The sequence below is a fragment of the Coregonus lavaretus genome, assembly GCF_964263955.1.
Source record: "Coregonus lavaretus genome assembly, contig: HAP1_SCAFFOLD_2908, whole genome shotgun sequence".
Classification (NCBI taxonomy): Eukaryota; Metazoa; Chordata; class Actinopteri; order Salmoniformes; family Salmonidae; genus Coregonus; species Coregonus lavaretus.
In genome coordinates this window covers 17,650-35,372 of record NW_028163163.1, presented here as the reverse complement: position 1 = coordinate 35,372, position 17,723 = coordinate 17,650, and the positions used below count along the sequence as shown (strand labels likewise).

The following is a 17,723-nucleotide window of genomic DNA, read 5'->3' as shown; positions in this document are numbered from 1 at the left end:
ACTGGGTGCCCTACCGCTAATGTTGCTTATGCCTGGAGCCAGCCCTGCACATACCCAATGTGTGTTACACACAATACACTTGGAATGTGAACCTACTCAGAAATAAAGTTATTACATGGAACTACAGCCTATTATGTCATCTTAGCCTGTGATCGGTGGGAATTTTTGAGTAATTGGGGAAATTGTATGATTAGATTAGGTATATCTTTTAAAGTTTGAGTGGTTCACAAGATAAGGATGTGTGCCAATGACTAGAGAGCATTTTTACATATTCCAAGAATCTGATAAAGACGCACAATTTATCCAACGGTTAGATCCATGAAATGTAAATGTTTGTATGATGGTTAGGACTTTATCCCTTCAATTGCAATGCAGAGATAATAACCCAATAGAATAGTTCAACATTTATATTGTCAAGTTGCGTCAATTCAAATCTGGTATAGGAACAAAAAGAGGTCAATACACGTCTTCTAAAATAGACTAGTATTTTAATTAATGGAAACACTTGAATGGTAAATATGATGTTCGTATATACGGACTCACTGAAACACCACGCAGGGCAGACAGAGAACTGAGCTATTGTTATAAGTTCTTCTTTGAATACTCTGACAGAGATAGTTCCCGCTCCCTGCTGGGCCTGTCAGAATAGAGGCTGGGTGTGGTTTAAACTTACCCAACCTATCGTTGGCACACAGGCTAGTCCCAGGCCCTTGGCGCATCCCTGTTGCCGGGCATTAGTTGTTATCTTTACAACTTGTCTAGAAAGTCAGCACTTCTTCATTGTAGCAGTACACATGTCCTTGAGCAGTTTAACAAAGAGGCAGTGTGTGTGTGTGTGAGACACAAATCTATCTCAGCCTACCCCCTAACGGTTCCTCACATTAATCACAGCTTGTTATGTTAAACAATCTATATCAGTACAGCACAAACCTATTATGTTTAATCATTAATGTATTCTTTCTAAGCTAGTCATCACATCTAGTTATAAGAAAATAGATCCCAACAATATTATTTCAGCATTTTATTTTTTGGGGAAAGCCATGCTTGTATTATCTGTAATCGAGTCAGTTCTATACTGTATTCTGACCAATGGCGCTGATTTGACACGGATTGTATTTGCCCACTAGATGGCAGCAGAGATTGAGAAATGACCTCTGCCTGCAGCATAGCATAACGCATACCACCACCATAAGAGGCTGCTACACCAACTTTTCAGTTCAACATGCCTGGCTGGCTTTTATCAACTTTTTCTAATGACTGTAGGACTTCACCTACTAATCTATAAATTCCTGCGTTTTTTATCTGAATTTCGCGTAGGTTAAAAAGGTTACAATGACGCCATAGTCTGCACAGGTGAATAGTGCAGAGAACGGATTGCATGACTTTGGCATTTCTCTGGCCGCTGTTTTGTCGTAGAGTCTCTGGTAAGTTTTGCCCTTTTGCCTAGCATGCTGTTGAAGCTTTCAGTTGAAAACAAAAGTCTGTTATTTGTTAACAAATGTTAGGAAATCGTTTTTTTGTTTTTTTTGTGCCAAACAAATAGAAATGTTCATGGGCTACTGTGTGTTTATTACTGTTTAACTTGGTTCAATTCTATTTATCATGGCTTGTCTTGAATAGCAGACGCTTTCTTGGAGCCTACTGTGGATGTAGCCTACGTTTTGTTCAGTCTGAGGCAGTGTGGCGGTCCATTGTCCGAGGGAGCTGAGTAGAAACAAATATAGGTTCTGTAAAAGAAACGTGTCCAATAAGTATACAGCATTGAAAGTGTTTTGCTACAATATTTTGCTACGATGTGCACTAGTAACTCAGTTGTCTGTTGTGTTGTGTGTGTAGCAGCTCATCCTCTGTGTCTAGGTCTACTCACCTGTTCAGCAGTCTACCCCCTTTGGCTGTATCCCTTTTGTCATCATTAGTGAATTAAAGTGATTCCATGCCCCAGTCTTTGATCACAAGATGTCAAACACTCTCCTAATTAAATAGTGAAATGTTAAGAGTATAATGGTCTTGAGTTAAACACTAACGTTATGTCTGGAAAGATTATTCTACTATAGCCTTAGAGAATCTAGGCCTGTCAGGAGATCTACATTACGATATGCTGCCAGTGGCAATGAATAGATTATTGACTTACAGTATACAAAAGTAATTCAGTAAGCCTTGGATAAGTAAGCCTTGTCTGAGCCAGAACGGCCCAATGGGCAGGAGCATATCTCCTCGTGTTTAAGTAGCCTGAGGCAGCTTGATGTACAAGTACACCCTCTGGACATGACGCTAGTCTAGCTCCTGTTTCAGTAGCCTGAGTCAGCTTGATGTACAAGTACACCCTCTAGACATGACGCTAGTCTAGCTCCTGTTTAAGTAGCGTAAGGCAGCTTGATGTTCAAGTTCACCCTCTGGACATGACGCTAGTCTAGCTCCTGTTTCAGTAGCCTGAGGCAGCTTGATGTACAAGTACACCCTCTGGACAGGACGCTAGTACAGCTTGATGTAGGTTAGTGTTTGGAGCCAGGGTATTAAAAAGCTCTATGTTGACATTGAACCTTCTAACCTGCTACCTGAACATTCACTATGTACAGTCAGTAAGTACCCTTCCTTTGGCAGTGAATTCGTTTGTGCATTGACGTAAAAGGTGTGTTATGCCAAGCCTGGGTATATCCCAGGGTCAATACATCATGACTGGGCATTCCTGCAATAACGGCATCATCTTCTGGGCTGCTGAGACAAGAATTACATCATGACATAATGTCCATGCCATCGCATCACACCGATGGCTTGGACTGGGAGGAAGAGGAAGTAGCAGAGATGTGTGTGTGTGTGGTAGCGCTCTTGGCTGTCGCTGCGGCGATGTCTCCTCTTGGCACTGCCTGAGGGACTATAGGAGAAACTATAGGGTAACACTGGAGGTTAAACTAAATACTCTCTCGCTCGCTCTCTTTCTGCAGTGGAGAAAGGGCAGGCTGTCTGTGATGACATCGCCTTCTGATTGACTACCTGAGTGAATGGGGACGAGAAGGAGGGAGAGGGTGTAGGCCTACTCTGTGTATATGGGTAGTTGCCATTTGGCCAAAACGAACGTGGAAAAATGATTTATTCAAAAATTGCAATAAACTATGTCTAAACGATTCAAAATGTAATGTGACCTTCGACTACCATTTCCTGTATTAAAGCCTTGCTTTTGTCCTCTGGTGTGACATCATAATTAATGATAATATAGGGCTAAATGTTTAATGTTTAAAATAGACAAGAACATAATTTTACTTATTCGTTACTTATGTTTTTAAATCGGTAATTATATTCTGGAAATTCAATTGAAAAAACACAATTTACTTGTGTAATGATGGTAACCAAGTGTCTCTCCATTTACATTTTGAGTAACAATGAGACATTTGACAAAAACCTAGATAAAAAGCTATTTGTTTACTTGTGTGTTATGATGATGTTATCTGCAACAATTATTTTTACATTTTGTTCAAGACAACAACTTGTATTTATTTGTTGGACATTATGTCACCCCACAGGACATTGTCACAACGATGGACAATACACAACAGGAAATAACATTTTACCATTAAAACGTAATTAATGACACTTTCAGAAGTTTTCTGACCGCTGTGAAATGCCAGTTCTATACATAAATAATGGATCATTAAAGGATTTTAAATGTACTCATTCCAATTGAAGGGCCTAGAAAGAGTCCTGTATTGTTATTTTTCGTCACAACCTCCCAGAGTCGGAGTGGGTAATTTGCCCGCCCGCTGCCTTCCCTGGATGTGGTAGCCGTTTCTTAGGCTCCCTCCCTGGAATCTAACCCTGATTCCCTGTTACCATGGTAGGCACAGAAAGTACCATCGAAAGTTGATAGGGCAGACATTCAAAATTAGACGTCACCAGTCGAAGTTATAGAGTCACCAAAAGCGTTTGCGGTGCCCGAGAGTACCCCGCATGGGTCTGAATAAATGCACACATCCCCAAAGGTCAGCACTAGTTGGCATGTATTACCTCTAGAACTGCTGCAGTCATCCAAGTAACGTTGGAGCAATCAAATCCCGACCTACCAACAACTGAAGCCGTGAAAGCAGAGGCACCGCTCAAGAGGTGTTCTGTTGGAGTTTTTTTTTTTATATGTGTGTGTTTGTGTGTGTGAATGAATGTCTAAGCTGTTACCCCAGGGGGCTAGTTACGCTATCTGTTTCTACTTCACTCCTAAGGACAACAGACCTCAACGCAGCCTCAGACAGAACAAAACGTAGGCTACATACACAGTGGGCTCCAAGAAAGTGTCCACTATTCAAGACAAGCCATGATAAAGACTTGAACCAAGTTACACAGTAATGAACACACATTAGCCCATGAACATTTCTATTAGTTTGGCACTCAAAACAAAACATTTCCTAACATTTGATTGCTGCTAAGGTTGATGGCTCAATCCTGATGCACTTTTGAAAATCGGACCATATATGCTCTAACTATATTTGACAAGACTCATCGTTGTTCATTTGCATTTTCCTGTTGTCTCTCTTGTATAAAGTGCTTACTTTAAAGTTAATCTGGATGAAAACACTGACTCACTGACACAATGTTTACGATAGTAACAGTCAGAGCCCAATCCTTAGCCATAGGGGGGACACTTTCCCCAACTGCTACATGTGTGTCTTATGCATTGCATTGCGATTTAATCAACTGTCAAGACTGCAACAAGCAAGGCCAATATAGCCACTCCTTATTCAAACGTATCTATCTTTGTCTGGGCGTGTTGAGTTACGTAATAACCATGTCTAATTGATGACATCATTGGATCTTAAGAGCTCTTACCAGCCATACAATTCTTTATTTACCCTCCACACCAAATCCTAATCTCTTAATTGTACCATAGCTATCATTTGAAACATTTATAACACGATGTAAAGAGTTAAACTGCTAAATCTAGTTAGATTTTTCATTAACGGAGGACTTTTTTAGCCTCTCCTATTGTTATATTATTTACTGTTTTACTCTTAAAAGATCAGATTGTCTTACCCACTGTACCAAAACAGCCAGCAACCTGTAACTCTGATTAAAATGCAATTTCTGTCATTTATGTTTGTCATTTTTTGTCTTATTTCTCTTTTTACCACTAAGCATTCAGACAGAGGAGTTACAGTGAGGGAAAAAAGTATTTGATCCCCTGCTGATTTTGTACGTTTGCCCACTGACAAAGAAATGATCAGTCTATAAGTTTAATGGTAAGTTTATTTGAACAGTGAGAGACAGAATAACAACAAAAAAATCCAGAAAAACGCATGTCAAAAATGTTATAAATTGATTTGCATTTTAATGAGGGAAATAAGTATTTGACCCCCTCTCAATCAGAAAGATTTCTGGCTCCCAGGTGTCTTTTATACAGGTAACGAGCTGAGATTAGGAGCACACTCTTAAAGGGAGTTCTCCTAATCTCAGTTTGTTACCTGTATAAAAGACACCTGTCCACAGAAGCAATCAATCAATCAGATTCCAAACTCTCCATCATGGCCAAGACCAAAGAGCTCTCCAAGGATGTCAGGGACAAGATTGTAGACCTACACAAGGCTGGAATGGGCTACAAGACCATCGCCAAGCAGCTTGGTGAGAAGGTGACAACAGTTGGTGCGATTATTCGCAAATGGAAGAAACACAAAATAACTGTCAATCTCCCTCGGCCTGGGGCTCCATGCAAGATCTCACCTCGTGGAGTTGCAATGATCATGAGAACAGTAAGGAATCAGCCCAGAACTACACAGGAGGATCTTGTCAATGATCTCAAGGCAGCTGGGACCATAGTCACCAAGAAAACAATTGGTAACACACTACGCCGTGAAGGACTGAAATCCTGCTGCGCCCGCAAGGTCCCCCTGCTCAAGAAAGCACATATACAGGCCCGTCTGAAGTTTGCCAATGAACATCTGAATGATTCAGAGGAGAACTGGGTGAAAGTGTTGTGGTCAGATGAGACCAAAATCGAGCTCTTTGCCATCAACTCAACTCGCCGTGTTTGAAGGAGGAGGAATGCTGCCTATGACCCCAAGAACACCATCCCCACCGTCAAACATGGAGGTGAAAACATTATGCTTTGGGGGTGTTTTTCTGCTAAGGGGACAGGACAACTTCACCGCATCAAAGGGACGATGGACTGGACCATGTACCGTCAAATCTTGGGTGAGAACCTCCTTCCCTCAGTCAGGGCATTGAAAATGGGTCGTGGATGGGTATTCCAGCATGACAATGACCCAAAACACACGGCCAAGGCAACAAAGGAGTGGCTCAAGAAGAAGCTCATTAAGGTCCTGGAGTGGCCTAGCCAGTCTCCAGACCTTAATCCTATAGAAAATCTGTGGAGGGAGCTGAAGGTTTGAGTTGCCAAACATCAGCCTCGAAACCGTAATGACTTGGAGAAGATCTTCAAAGAGGAGTGGGACAAAATCCCTCCTGAGATGTGTGCAAACCTGGTGGCCAACTACAAGAAACATCTGACCTCTGTGATTGCCAACAAGGGTTTTGCCACCAAGTACCAAGTCATGTTTTGCAGAGGGGTCAAATACTTATTTCCCTCATTAAAATGCAAATCAACTTATAACATTTTTGACATTCATTTTTCTGGATTTTGTTGTTGTTATTCTGTCTCTCACTGTTCAAATAAACCTACCATTAAAATTATAGACTGATCATGTCTTTGTCAGTGGGCAAACGTACAAAATCAGCAGGGGATCAAATACTTTTTTCCCTCACTGTATAGTTTACTAGCCTTAGGATAGGTTGACTGGAGCTCTCCATAGATATGATGTATTAGCTGCTCGTCTGTTGTAGTTCTACCATTCAGGGAGTTATCACTCCTCCTCCTCACACTGTCTGTGTTGACTCCATCCCCTCACTCTGGTCTATTTTGGGTCCTTAACCCGTCAGGCATTCTAAGCAGCCACCCGAGCCGTGAAGGCTACGCCTGGTGGAGAACGCAGCATTGTGGGTGTTTGTGACGAGGAATGGTACCAGGGTCACTCAAAATGAATGGTCCTTCAGTGTTTCCCCTGTATGCATTAAAAACATAATTGTATAATATAGAAGTATGCCCCAGGAAGACCCACCCCCCCCTACCCCCACCCCGCTAAATCTACCACCGCTGCTGAAAAATACCTGAGTCTAATTCCATTCCGTTTAAGATGGAGGGGCACAAAATGGCTACTGCCTTTCTTTGACCTCTTCCTCAGTGTTCAGTTTCACTGGCAGGTTAATGGTGTCTCATAAAAACCTGATATGGCGCAATCACGTGTAAACTCCAGTGTAAAGGTCCAGTGTAAACTCAACATGCCTGTTTGGGTAGCGGGTGCTCTCTCTGACTCCGTTGCTCACTGGCAGAGCACGGAGACATCCGACACTCACTCAGTTTGGTCATGTTTCATTCACACAGACAAAGACTGTAATTTCGTTCCGATATCCAAACTAAACTTGCATACTACTTAGTATGCAGGGATGTGTTGGCTAGGCACACAAGATGAAATGCTGGGGCACGTTCAGCAGGCAAACGGTGTGGAACTTTACGGCTAGAAATGACTTGAGTTGATGTGATTCCTTATACCTTATACTACATGCCAGAAAGGCATGTTTGTCCTTCATACTACATTTCTATCTGAACGTTCCACAAAGTTGTGCTCTTTTGAACGCAGCCCTGGTGTCGAGAGGGAGATGGCCTGTGATTACCTACCTGCCAGCTATTTGTTTAGTCTGATCTGCCTTGGTTAAAGCTAACAGCTGAGCTATGTGAGGACTCTGAATTACTCCAGAGGGAATAGATGTCCCCACGCTGTCTGGATTACCCCCTCTAACCACTAGGCCTAACACTTGCTGGGTGGCTTGTCAAGAGCAGTTAGCTGAAATGTTTACACCCGCCACATAATTGAGGACGTGGTCTAATGGCTCAGTGTGGTTGGTGGTGAATGGTAGATGATGCATTTGTGAACCGTAAAGCCTATATTGTATGAATGCCTTAAATACTGTATGCCACAGATCTAAATAGTTACAGTACACTGACCGACTTCTTCCGTTTAGCTCCTGGTGGAGCAGGGGGCCTCCCAGGTCTAGATCATGAGCACCCGGGTTGAGGGAGCCTTAGTCCTCAAAGAGGTTCTGAGCTCTGGTGGCCTGACAGTGGCAGCCTGGGAAAAATGTGTTCCCTTGTCGGAGAGGGTAAGTGCAGGCTGGGTGGTCCATGATAAGTTGTCTGTGTGTGTGGTGCTAGTAGTGAAATATGTATTTCAAACAAGATTAGGCAAGTAGCCGACTGTGATGTTTTGCAGTCCCGATTCAAATACATTATTTGTTTTATTTGTGTACTCCTGTTTAGCACATTTAGTCTACCACATCCCAAGTCATTGCTTTCATCAAAACATGTGGTTTGGTCATTAAGTCCATCAGTGCATATTTATAGTAGTCTTCTCTTGAAGTACTTAGACCTTGTCCTGTTGACTAGCCCATAGACCTTGTCCTGTTGACCAGCCCATAGACCTTGTCCTGTTGACCAGCCCATAGACCTTGTCCTGTTGACCAGCCCATAGACCCTGTCCTGTTGACTAGCCCATAGACCCTGTCCTGTTGACCAGCCCATAGACCTTGTCCTGTTGACCAGCCCATAGACCTTGTCCTGTTGACCAGCCCATAGACCCTGTCCTGTTGACCAGCCCATAGACCCTGTCCTGTTGACCAGCCCATAGACCCTGTCCTGTTGACCAGCCCATAGACCCTGTCCTGTTGACTAGCCCATAGACCCTGTCCTGTTGACTAGCCCATAGACCCTGTCCTGTTGACTAGCCCATAGACCCTGTCCTGTTGACTAGCCCATAGACCCTGTCCTGTTGACTAGCCCATAGACCCTGTCCTGTTGACTAGCCCATAGACCTTGTCCTGTTGACCAGCCCATAGACCCTGTCCTGTTGACTAGCCCATAGACCTTGTCCTGTTGACCAGCCCATAGACCCTGTCCTGTTGACTAGCCCATAGACCCTGTCCTGTTGACTAGCCCATAGACCCTGTCCTGTTGACTAGCCCATAGACCTTGTCCTGTTGACCAGCCCGTAGACCTTGTCCTGTTGACCAGCCCATAGACCTTGTCCTGTTGACTAGCCCATAGACCTTGTCCTGTTGACCAGCCCATAGACCAGTGTGTGTTTGAGAGGAGCCAGGAGAGATAAAGGGCTAAATCTGTGTGTTATCAGTGACAGCTGGCTCCATGTAGCACACACACTGTCATCGGTGTAAAGACACTTATCACTCTTAACTGTGTTCTCAGTCAGACAAGGATTGATTAGAACTTGTATTTTGAGTCTGGTCAACACTGGAATGTTGCAAATGGTTTCTGTTCTATAACTTTCTGTGCTAGAACTATTTTAGTTACAGAGAAATGTTGTCAACCAAAGATGCAAAGATGGGGAGAGTTCTCAAAGAGCTGTGTGAAGTTATTGATGAGAAGGAAGTTCATGTCATTTTCACACACATACAAACACACACAAACACATCCTTGCTCTCTCTGCCTGTTATTTCCATAGCTAAGTGAAAGGTTATATGAGGGTTTGCATGCCACCAGGAAGCCAGGCTATCTCATCCCAGAGAAACGTTTCCTCAACGTTCATATCGTACCAAACAAACATTACCTCTACGTTTCTTCATACGCCTACACAGTGTAGTTACTCTAATCAGCTTGTGTGTGTTTTCCCTCTGATCTTGTGATTCCATAGCCTTTAACTCGTAACTGAGCTTTAACATAAGAAATGCTGGCTTGGCTTTGAATTCTTCAGCATCCTTATTAATTGAATCAAAATTAATCTGATTATTTTCCACACGGCTGTAACATGCCTGGACTTGAAGAAAATTTATCTGAAAGTAGTGATTATGGTTTGGTTTTTTGCAGTTGCTTCCGGTCAATCTTTTGATTTATTTACTCATTATTTAATCAGATAAGTCATGGAATGATTGGTTGATGATGCCATTCTCCACATATAAATATGTAATTGAGTTATTACTGTTTTCAGGCCTTTAACCTTTCCATCCCTTGATCTTTGTGTGAATTAATTTAAACCACTTGGTCTGTAGCTGCAGCCAGCTTACCCCTGAACTTCACAGGACATGTAGGCTAATTCCCTTCCCAGCCCTATGTGCTTCTTGATGTGGAAAAGTTCTGGATAGATTTTCAGTTCTAAGCTGCAACACGTGTGGCGGATATTGGAACTTTGCTCTTGTCAAACATCTAGTGTTTGTTCATTCATGGTTTAGTTAGATACAGTAGGGTGATGTTGACCTATTGGGAGAACCCAACATCTCTCTGTCTCTGTCTCTCTCTCTCTGCCTCTCTCTCCGTCTCTCTCTCTCTCTCTCTCTCTGTCTCTGTCTCTCTCTCTCTGCCTCTCTCTCCGTCTCTCTCTCTCTCTCTCTCTCTGTCTCTCTGTCTCTCTCTCTCTCTCTCTCTCTCTCTCTCTCTCTCGTTCTGTCTCTTTCTCTGTCTCTCGCTCCCTTTCGTGTAAAGTCTCTACATTTTCTCACCGTGTGGGAAGAATGAGTCTTGGGTGTGTGTTGCTCTTTGTTCGGACAAATCCTCTCTGCTTATTTACATGGTCTCCTTCCTTTTGTGTTTTCTGTGAGTTTTCTGTGTGTGTGTGTGTGTGTGTGTGTGTTATGCAATCGATTGCCATTTCAATGTCATTCCAATTTACAGAGACTGTTTTAAAATGGAAATGTTGCTGTGCTGGCTCCAGTAATGCAGTAAGGACACTAACAGTGTGTCCTCATAAGATACCGTGGAATAATAGATTTCTAGAGATATCAAGTGAGTCTGTCGTCATGGAGATAGAGATGTTTTCCTGAATACCGAGCTGTGTCTTTCTCTGTCTTCTTTGGAGAGAATGACCTCTTCCTGTCCTCCTGTCATCTTCATATCGCCATGGCGTTCTGATGGTTCCACTGAGCCTGCCTGCGCGGGTTAGGGCAATGAACATGTCTCACGCAGCTCTGTGTGTCTGTGTGTGTGTGTGTGTGGGCGCATGCATGTGTGTAATCTCTATTTACACAGGACTAGCTGGTCAATAGCCCTGTGTATCAGCATGTCACATATTGTCATCTATTTACACGGGACTCGCTGGTCAATAGCCCTGTGTATCAGCATGTCACATATTGTCATCTATTTACACGGGACTAGCCAGTCAATAGCCCTGTGTATCAGCATGTTACATATTGTCATCTATTTACACGGGACTAGCCGGTCAATAGCCCTGTGTATCAGCATGTTACATATTGTCATCTATTTACACGGGACTAGCCGGTCAATAGCCCTGTGTATCAGCATGTTACATATTGTCATCTATTTACACGGGACTAGCCGGTCAATAGCCCTGTGTATCGGCATGTCACATATTGTCATCTATTTACACGGGACTAGCCGGTCAATAGCCCTGTGTATCAGCATGTTACATATTGTCATCTATTTACACAGGACTAGCTGGTCAATAGCCCTGTGTATCAGCATGTCACATATTGTCATCTATTTACACGGGACTAGCCGGTCAATAGCCCTGTGTATCAGCATGTTACATATTGTCATCTATTTACACGGGACTAGCCGGTCAATAGCCCTGTGTATCAGCATGTTACATATTGTCATCTATTTACACGGGACTAGCCGGTCAATAGCCCTGTGTATCAGCATGTTACATATTGTCATCTATTTACACGGGACTAGCCGGTCAATAGCCCTGTGTATCGGCATGTCACATATTGTCATCTATTTACACGGGACTAGCCGGTCAATAGCCCTGTGTATCAGCATGTTACATATTGTCATCTATTTACACAGGACTAGCTGGTCAATAGCCCTGTGTATCAGCATGTCACATATTGTCATCTATTTACACGGGACTAGCCGGTCAATAGCCCTGTGTATCAGCATGTTACATATTGTCATCTATTTACACGGGACTAGCCGGTCAATAGCCCTGTGTATCAGCATGTTACATATTGTCATCTATTTACACGGGACTAGCCGGTCAATAGCCCTGTGTATCAGCATGTTACATATTGTCATCTATTTACACAGGACTAGCTGGTCAATAGCCCTGTGTATCAGCATGTCACATATTGTCATCTATTTACACGGGACTAGCTGGTCAATAGCCCTGTGTATCAGCATGTCACATATTGTCATCTATTTACACAGGACTAGCTGGTCAATAGCCCTGTGTATCAGCATGTCACATATTGTCATCTATTTACACGGGACTAGCCGGTCAATAGCCCTGTGTATCAGCATGTCACATATTGTCATCTATTTACACGGGACTAGCTGGTCAATAGCCCTGTGTATCAGCATGTCACATATTGTCATCTATTTACACGGGACTAGCCGGTCAATAGCCCTGTGTATCAGCATGTCACATATTGTCATCTATTTACACGGGACTAGCTGGTCAATAGCCCTGTGTATCAGCATGTCACATATTGTCATTTATTTACACGGGACTAGCTGGTCAATAGCCCTGTGTATCAGCATGTCACATATTGTAATTGTCTGCTGTATTTTCCCTTCCCTCCATTTCCCTCCAGAGCCTGGCGCTACTTTCTGCTGCAGCAAATAAGGGTGGGAGACTTTGGCTGCTTAGCAACAGTGAATGCTGATTTGGCTTGGTGGGAACAGGCTCTTCCCACTTTGGGAGGGGGGAGGGGGTGGTTACCTGCACTCACTCACTCACTCACTCACTCACTCACTCACACACACACTTCTCTCCAACAGTGTCAACATAACTGAACTCTCCCCTCCCACTCTAAGTTAGATCTTGAACATGGCTGGCTGTGTGTGTGCTTTAGGAGGAGGTGTGTGTGTATGCACGTGCTGGAAGTGTGTGTGTGTCGTGGAGCAAGTCGAGGAGAGCTGCTGCTGCTGGCATGAGGTGCTCACCGTAAGGGGGAAAACACATTCCACGGCTGCCTTACACACACAAACACACTACTCCCCCCTCCCTCTCTCTCTCTCTCTCTGAGAAGCTGTGGGGTTAGTTACTGCAGCACCGCCTAGCTGAGCTTCAGAACCGAAGGGGAGGGGTGGTTCCCTCTCTCTCTCTCTGAACCTCGGCAGTATGAGTAGAACACTGATAGTATCGGACATGGCGGGGACAACTCTACCACCACATTAACTGCGCAGCAGCGCGTGTGTGTGTGTGTGTGTGTGGGAGCGTTCATGGGAGAGCGCTAAGTGAGCGCTAGGAAAAAGAGGGAGTGTGTAAAAGGAGAAGCAGCACCATTCTGGCTGTGTTTTCTCTCAGCTTACAGAGGGGCTGGATATCTGGGTAAGTCATGGCTGGACCAACAGTACTTTGTATGATGGAGTTGTGTGTGTGGAGGTAGATAGCTTTACATGTTAACTTTGTCTTGACTCGGGGGCATATTTCAGTCTGATTTCAGCCTGGGTATTTGGATAAAAGTTTTGAACTGAAACAAGTTGTTCAGGATGTTATTACTGATTTTACATAATTAACCTATGTTCCAGTACATTTGACATTTGAGTCATTTAGCAGATGCTCTTATCCAGAGCAATCAGGGTTAAGTACCTTGCTCAAGGGCACATCGACAGATTTTTCACTCAGTCAGCTCGGGGATTCGAGGTTGCTGGCCAATGTTCTTAACTGCTAGGTTACCTGGCACCAGTACTGTTGTAGTAGTTAGCTATAACTTAATATTGACTCTCCTGTACATGAGATTGATGTCCTTTATTAGCATGTCACATAAGACTGACTGTGCATCAATTGTTTTTAACAGACTGACTGAGCATAAATTGTTTTTAATCAGCCTGCCTAGGGGCATGGATTCCATCTGCATGTATGGTGAATTGTATAAAGTTGCAGTCTGATCCATATATTAGCTATAAGCTCTGTACTGTAATGTTCTGCTCTGTAGGTAGCTGGTTTGGCAGCTATCCAGCACCTCTCTCTGACGTTATTAAGAGACTAGATTGATTGGGTGTGTGTGTGTGTGGCCGGGACACTCGTCACTGTTACACAGCACAGGGCTAAATAAACAGGGTCAACACACTCGTTAATGATGTCGCCGGGGGCAAACGGTGTGACGTGCACACACACGCACTCCTTAACAGTCAGAGAGTGTCGCATTCACACACAAACACTCCAAATACTGTCTGCCTCTTAAAACGGTGTGAGATTTCACACACGCACACACACACACACAGTCTGTAGAAGCACTTGTTCCTTTCCGACCCCACAGATACAGCGATGTTTGTATTCTGATAGGGTACCGTTCTCCTGAAACGTCTCGTCCTTGTCTGTGGGTGACCTAGCACGCTACTCATTCCTATGGCAACCACTTTTGTTCTGACAGCGTTCTCAGCTAGACCGAGGTGCTGTCCTAGGAATGGAAAGACACAGGGTATTATGAAGCATCTGACTGTTTCTTCATTTTCATTCCCTGGTGCCGTCTGCCTTCCTGATTAGACAGAGCCTGTTGGCACCATAGAAATCGAGCCTAAGTATCTAATCATTCTATTGTTACCACAGCCATAGGGAAGCCAGGATCTATTGCCGTGAGACGCATTAACGATGAATTGACATGATTACCGACATGTCAATAATGAAGGAGCTCAGGGTGAGTTTTAGTTCAGACAGGCAGTGGAGCTGCCGAGGGGAGGGTTGAAATGCAGAGCTTCAAGGTACAGTCTGATATCAGTAGACATGGTGTGATACAGAGGAAAGCAAAGGCCTGACCAAGATTTGTTCCCATGAGGATAAGGTGTGCATATCAGATAGATCTGCTGTGCTGTGCACTTCTCAGCAAGTATCAGTGAGCAGAGATATGGATTTATTGAAAAGGTAGTTAACATTGAATGTAATCAACACGTTGGGTAATTTTGTTCCGTTTCTGATTTGTTGAAATTATGGGAAAGTACAGGTGTTGTAACCAAGCATATGTAAAGATTTCTATGACTGTTGTAAAGTCTGGTAACATTGACGTAAATCAGCCAGTGATGACAAGTATTGATTGTGCCTTTACTGTGATCTTTGATGCCTCGCATGGAAAGTCTAAGCTGAAAAATATGAATGGCTTATCCATTAAACAATGGTTTAATCGGAGAAAGGACCATGTGTTGTATTTAAAATATGAATGAATACCCCAATAGGAAAGAGCTGAGTAGGCTTAGTAGCTTCCAACAGGACGTAATGGAATAAGCTGTGGCTGGCACTGACCAGTGTGAGGGTGATTATAGCCCACGGAATAGCTACAGACACACACAGGGAGGTGACCCAACCAGCTGCTAATCCTACAGGAACACTGCACCATTCCTCCGGCTGATGCTGTTTCCACCAGACACAAGAGAGGAGAGGGAGGAGGAGAGGGAGGGAGGAAGAGGGGGAGGGAGAGAGTGGATGAATAGATATAGTTGTGAATAGATGTATAATGTTCCCCAACAGGGAAAGAGCATTCCCAGCCTCCCTTTCTGGAGCTGCTGTACCCCGAAGCCCTGACTGACTGACTGACTGACTGACTGACTGAGGGTTAGGGCAACTGCGGACGCTGTGGAACAAGCTTTAGGGCTGTTCTGATCTCCAGTCAGATTAGTGACGGTGAAAGCAAGGTGTCGTTAGCCTTACAAGTGCATGACAACCAACCTGAGTAAAGAGGAAACCTAGACTAATCTTCCTGGAATGAGAGGCATGTTTTCTGTTGAGTCTGTAGAGGGGGATGACGAGAGAGGAAGGTTCATTATAGAAGTTTTGATATTTTCCTGTATGGGTTTGCTAATGGCATTACTTTGACCTATTTTATTTTTTCATTCCGTGATCTTCAAATGACGTTATGCAATAGTTAGGCATAGATGCTGAAGTAACTGCCAAAGTTTGAGTCTCGGCTCCAACAGGAAGTGATGTCGTTGTTTGGTCTGATTGCGTAGTGTCCAGGAGCCTTGGGAGGTAGGCTACGGTATGACCACTGGCACTAACACAGTCATTTGGGATATTTAAAATCCCTAGGTTTACTTTTATCATATAATTTTCACTACATGTCTCAATCTTCCCAGTCTTGGTCAATATTACATTAAATTAAATCATTAAATTTACTGTCGTACTGTGAAGATTACAATGTAGGGGGGAATCTTGTAGGAGAATGATTTGGACCAACGCTGTGTAACTTTAGCCTGTGTTTATAGTAATGATTTGGACCAATGCTTTGTGACTTTAGCCTGTGTTATAGTAATGATTTGGACCAACGCTGTGTAACTTTAGCCTGTGTTATAGGAATGATTTGGACCAATGCTGTGTGACTTTAGCCTGTGTTATAGGAATGATTTGGACCAATGCTGTGTAACTTTAGCCTGTGTTATAGGAATGATTTGGACCAACGCTGTGTGACTTTAGCCTGTGTTATAGGAATGATTTGGACCAACGCTGTGTGACTTTAGCCTGTGTTATAGGAATGATTTGGACCAATGCTGTGTGACTTTAGCCTGTGTTATAGGAATGATTTGGACCAACGCTGTGTGACTTTAGCCTGTGTTATAGGAATGATTTGGACCAATGCTGTGTGACTTTAGCCTGTGTTATAGGAATGATTTGGACCAATGCTGTGTAACTTTAGCCTGTGTTATAGGAATGATTTGGACCAACGCTGTGTGACTTTAGCCTGTGTTATAGGAATGATTTGGACCAATGCTGTGTGACTTTAGCCTGTGTTATAGTAATGATTTGGACCAACGCTGTGTGACTTTAGCCTGTGTTATAGTAATGATTTGGACCAACGCTGTGTGACTTTAGCCTGTGTTATAGGAATGATTTGGACCAATGCTGTGTGACTTTAGCCTGTGTTATAGTAATGATTTGGACCAACGCTGTGTGACTTTAGCCTGTGTTATAGTAATGATTTGGACCAATGCTTTGTGACTTTAGCCTGTGTTATAGGAATGATTTGGACCAATGCTTTGTGACTTTAGCCTGTGTTATAGGAATGATTTGGACCAATGCTGTGTGACTTTAGCCTGTGTTATAGGAATGATTTGGACCAACGCTGTGTGACTTTAGCCTGTGTTATAGTAATGATTTGGACCAACGCTGTGTGACTTTAGCCTGTGTTATAGTAATGATTTGGACCAACGCTGTGTGACTTTAGCCTGTGTTATAGGAATGATTTGGACCAACGCTGTGTGACTTTAGCCTGTGTTATAGGAATGATTTGGACCAACGCTGTGTGACTTTAGCCTGTGTTATAGGAATGATTTGGACTAACTCTGTGTGACTTTAGCCTGTGTTATAGGAATGATTTGGACCAATGCTGTGTGACTTTAGCCTGTGTTATAGGAATGATTTGGACCAACGCTGTGTGACTTTAGTCTATGTTATAGTAATGATTTGGACCAACGCTGTGTGACTTTAGCCTGTGTTATAGTTTATTATTTATGGAGGTCTATTGAGACCGAAGTGGTTGGTATAACCATCGATTAAATCTGTGTGTGGAGCATCAAGATCGTCAGTGTGCTGGAGTTTGTTTTCAATGTACTCCATTACTGCCATTTGACCAATAGTCAAATTAAACCAATCACGTTAAAGGTTACTTCCTGGTTAGTGAACTCTTGCACCACTGTAATACCAGTTGTGGATAAAGTGTCATATTTACATGATTACACTGTAGCAGACCGGCAGGAAGACCGTGTGTGTGTGTGCCTGTGTGTGTGTGTGTGT

At 43.3% G+C, this 17,723-nt stretch overlaps 1 protein-coding gene across 1 annotated transcript in view; it reads left to right on the top strand.

The window, feature by feature from the left end:
- Positions 1 to 698: 698 nt before the first annotated feature.
- Positions 699 to 17,723, top strand: part of LOC311118427 (uncharacterized protein) — a gene marked incomplete at its 3' end in the record, with an annotated part of 30,500 nt that continues 13,475 nt past the window's right edge. Inside the window, exon 1 of the mRNA XM_084193230.1 lies at positions 699 to 1,424. The remainder of the gene's footprint in view (positions 1,425 to 17,723) is intronic.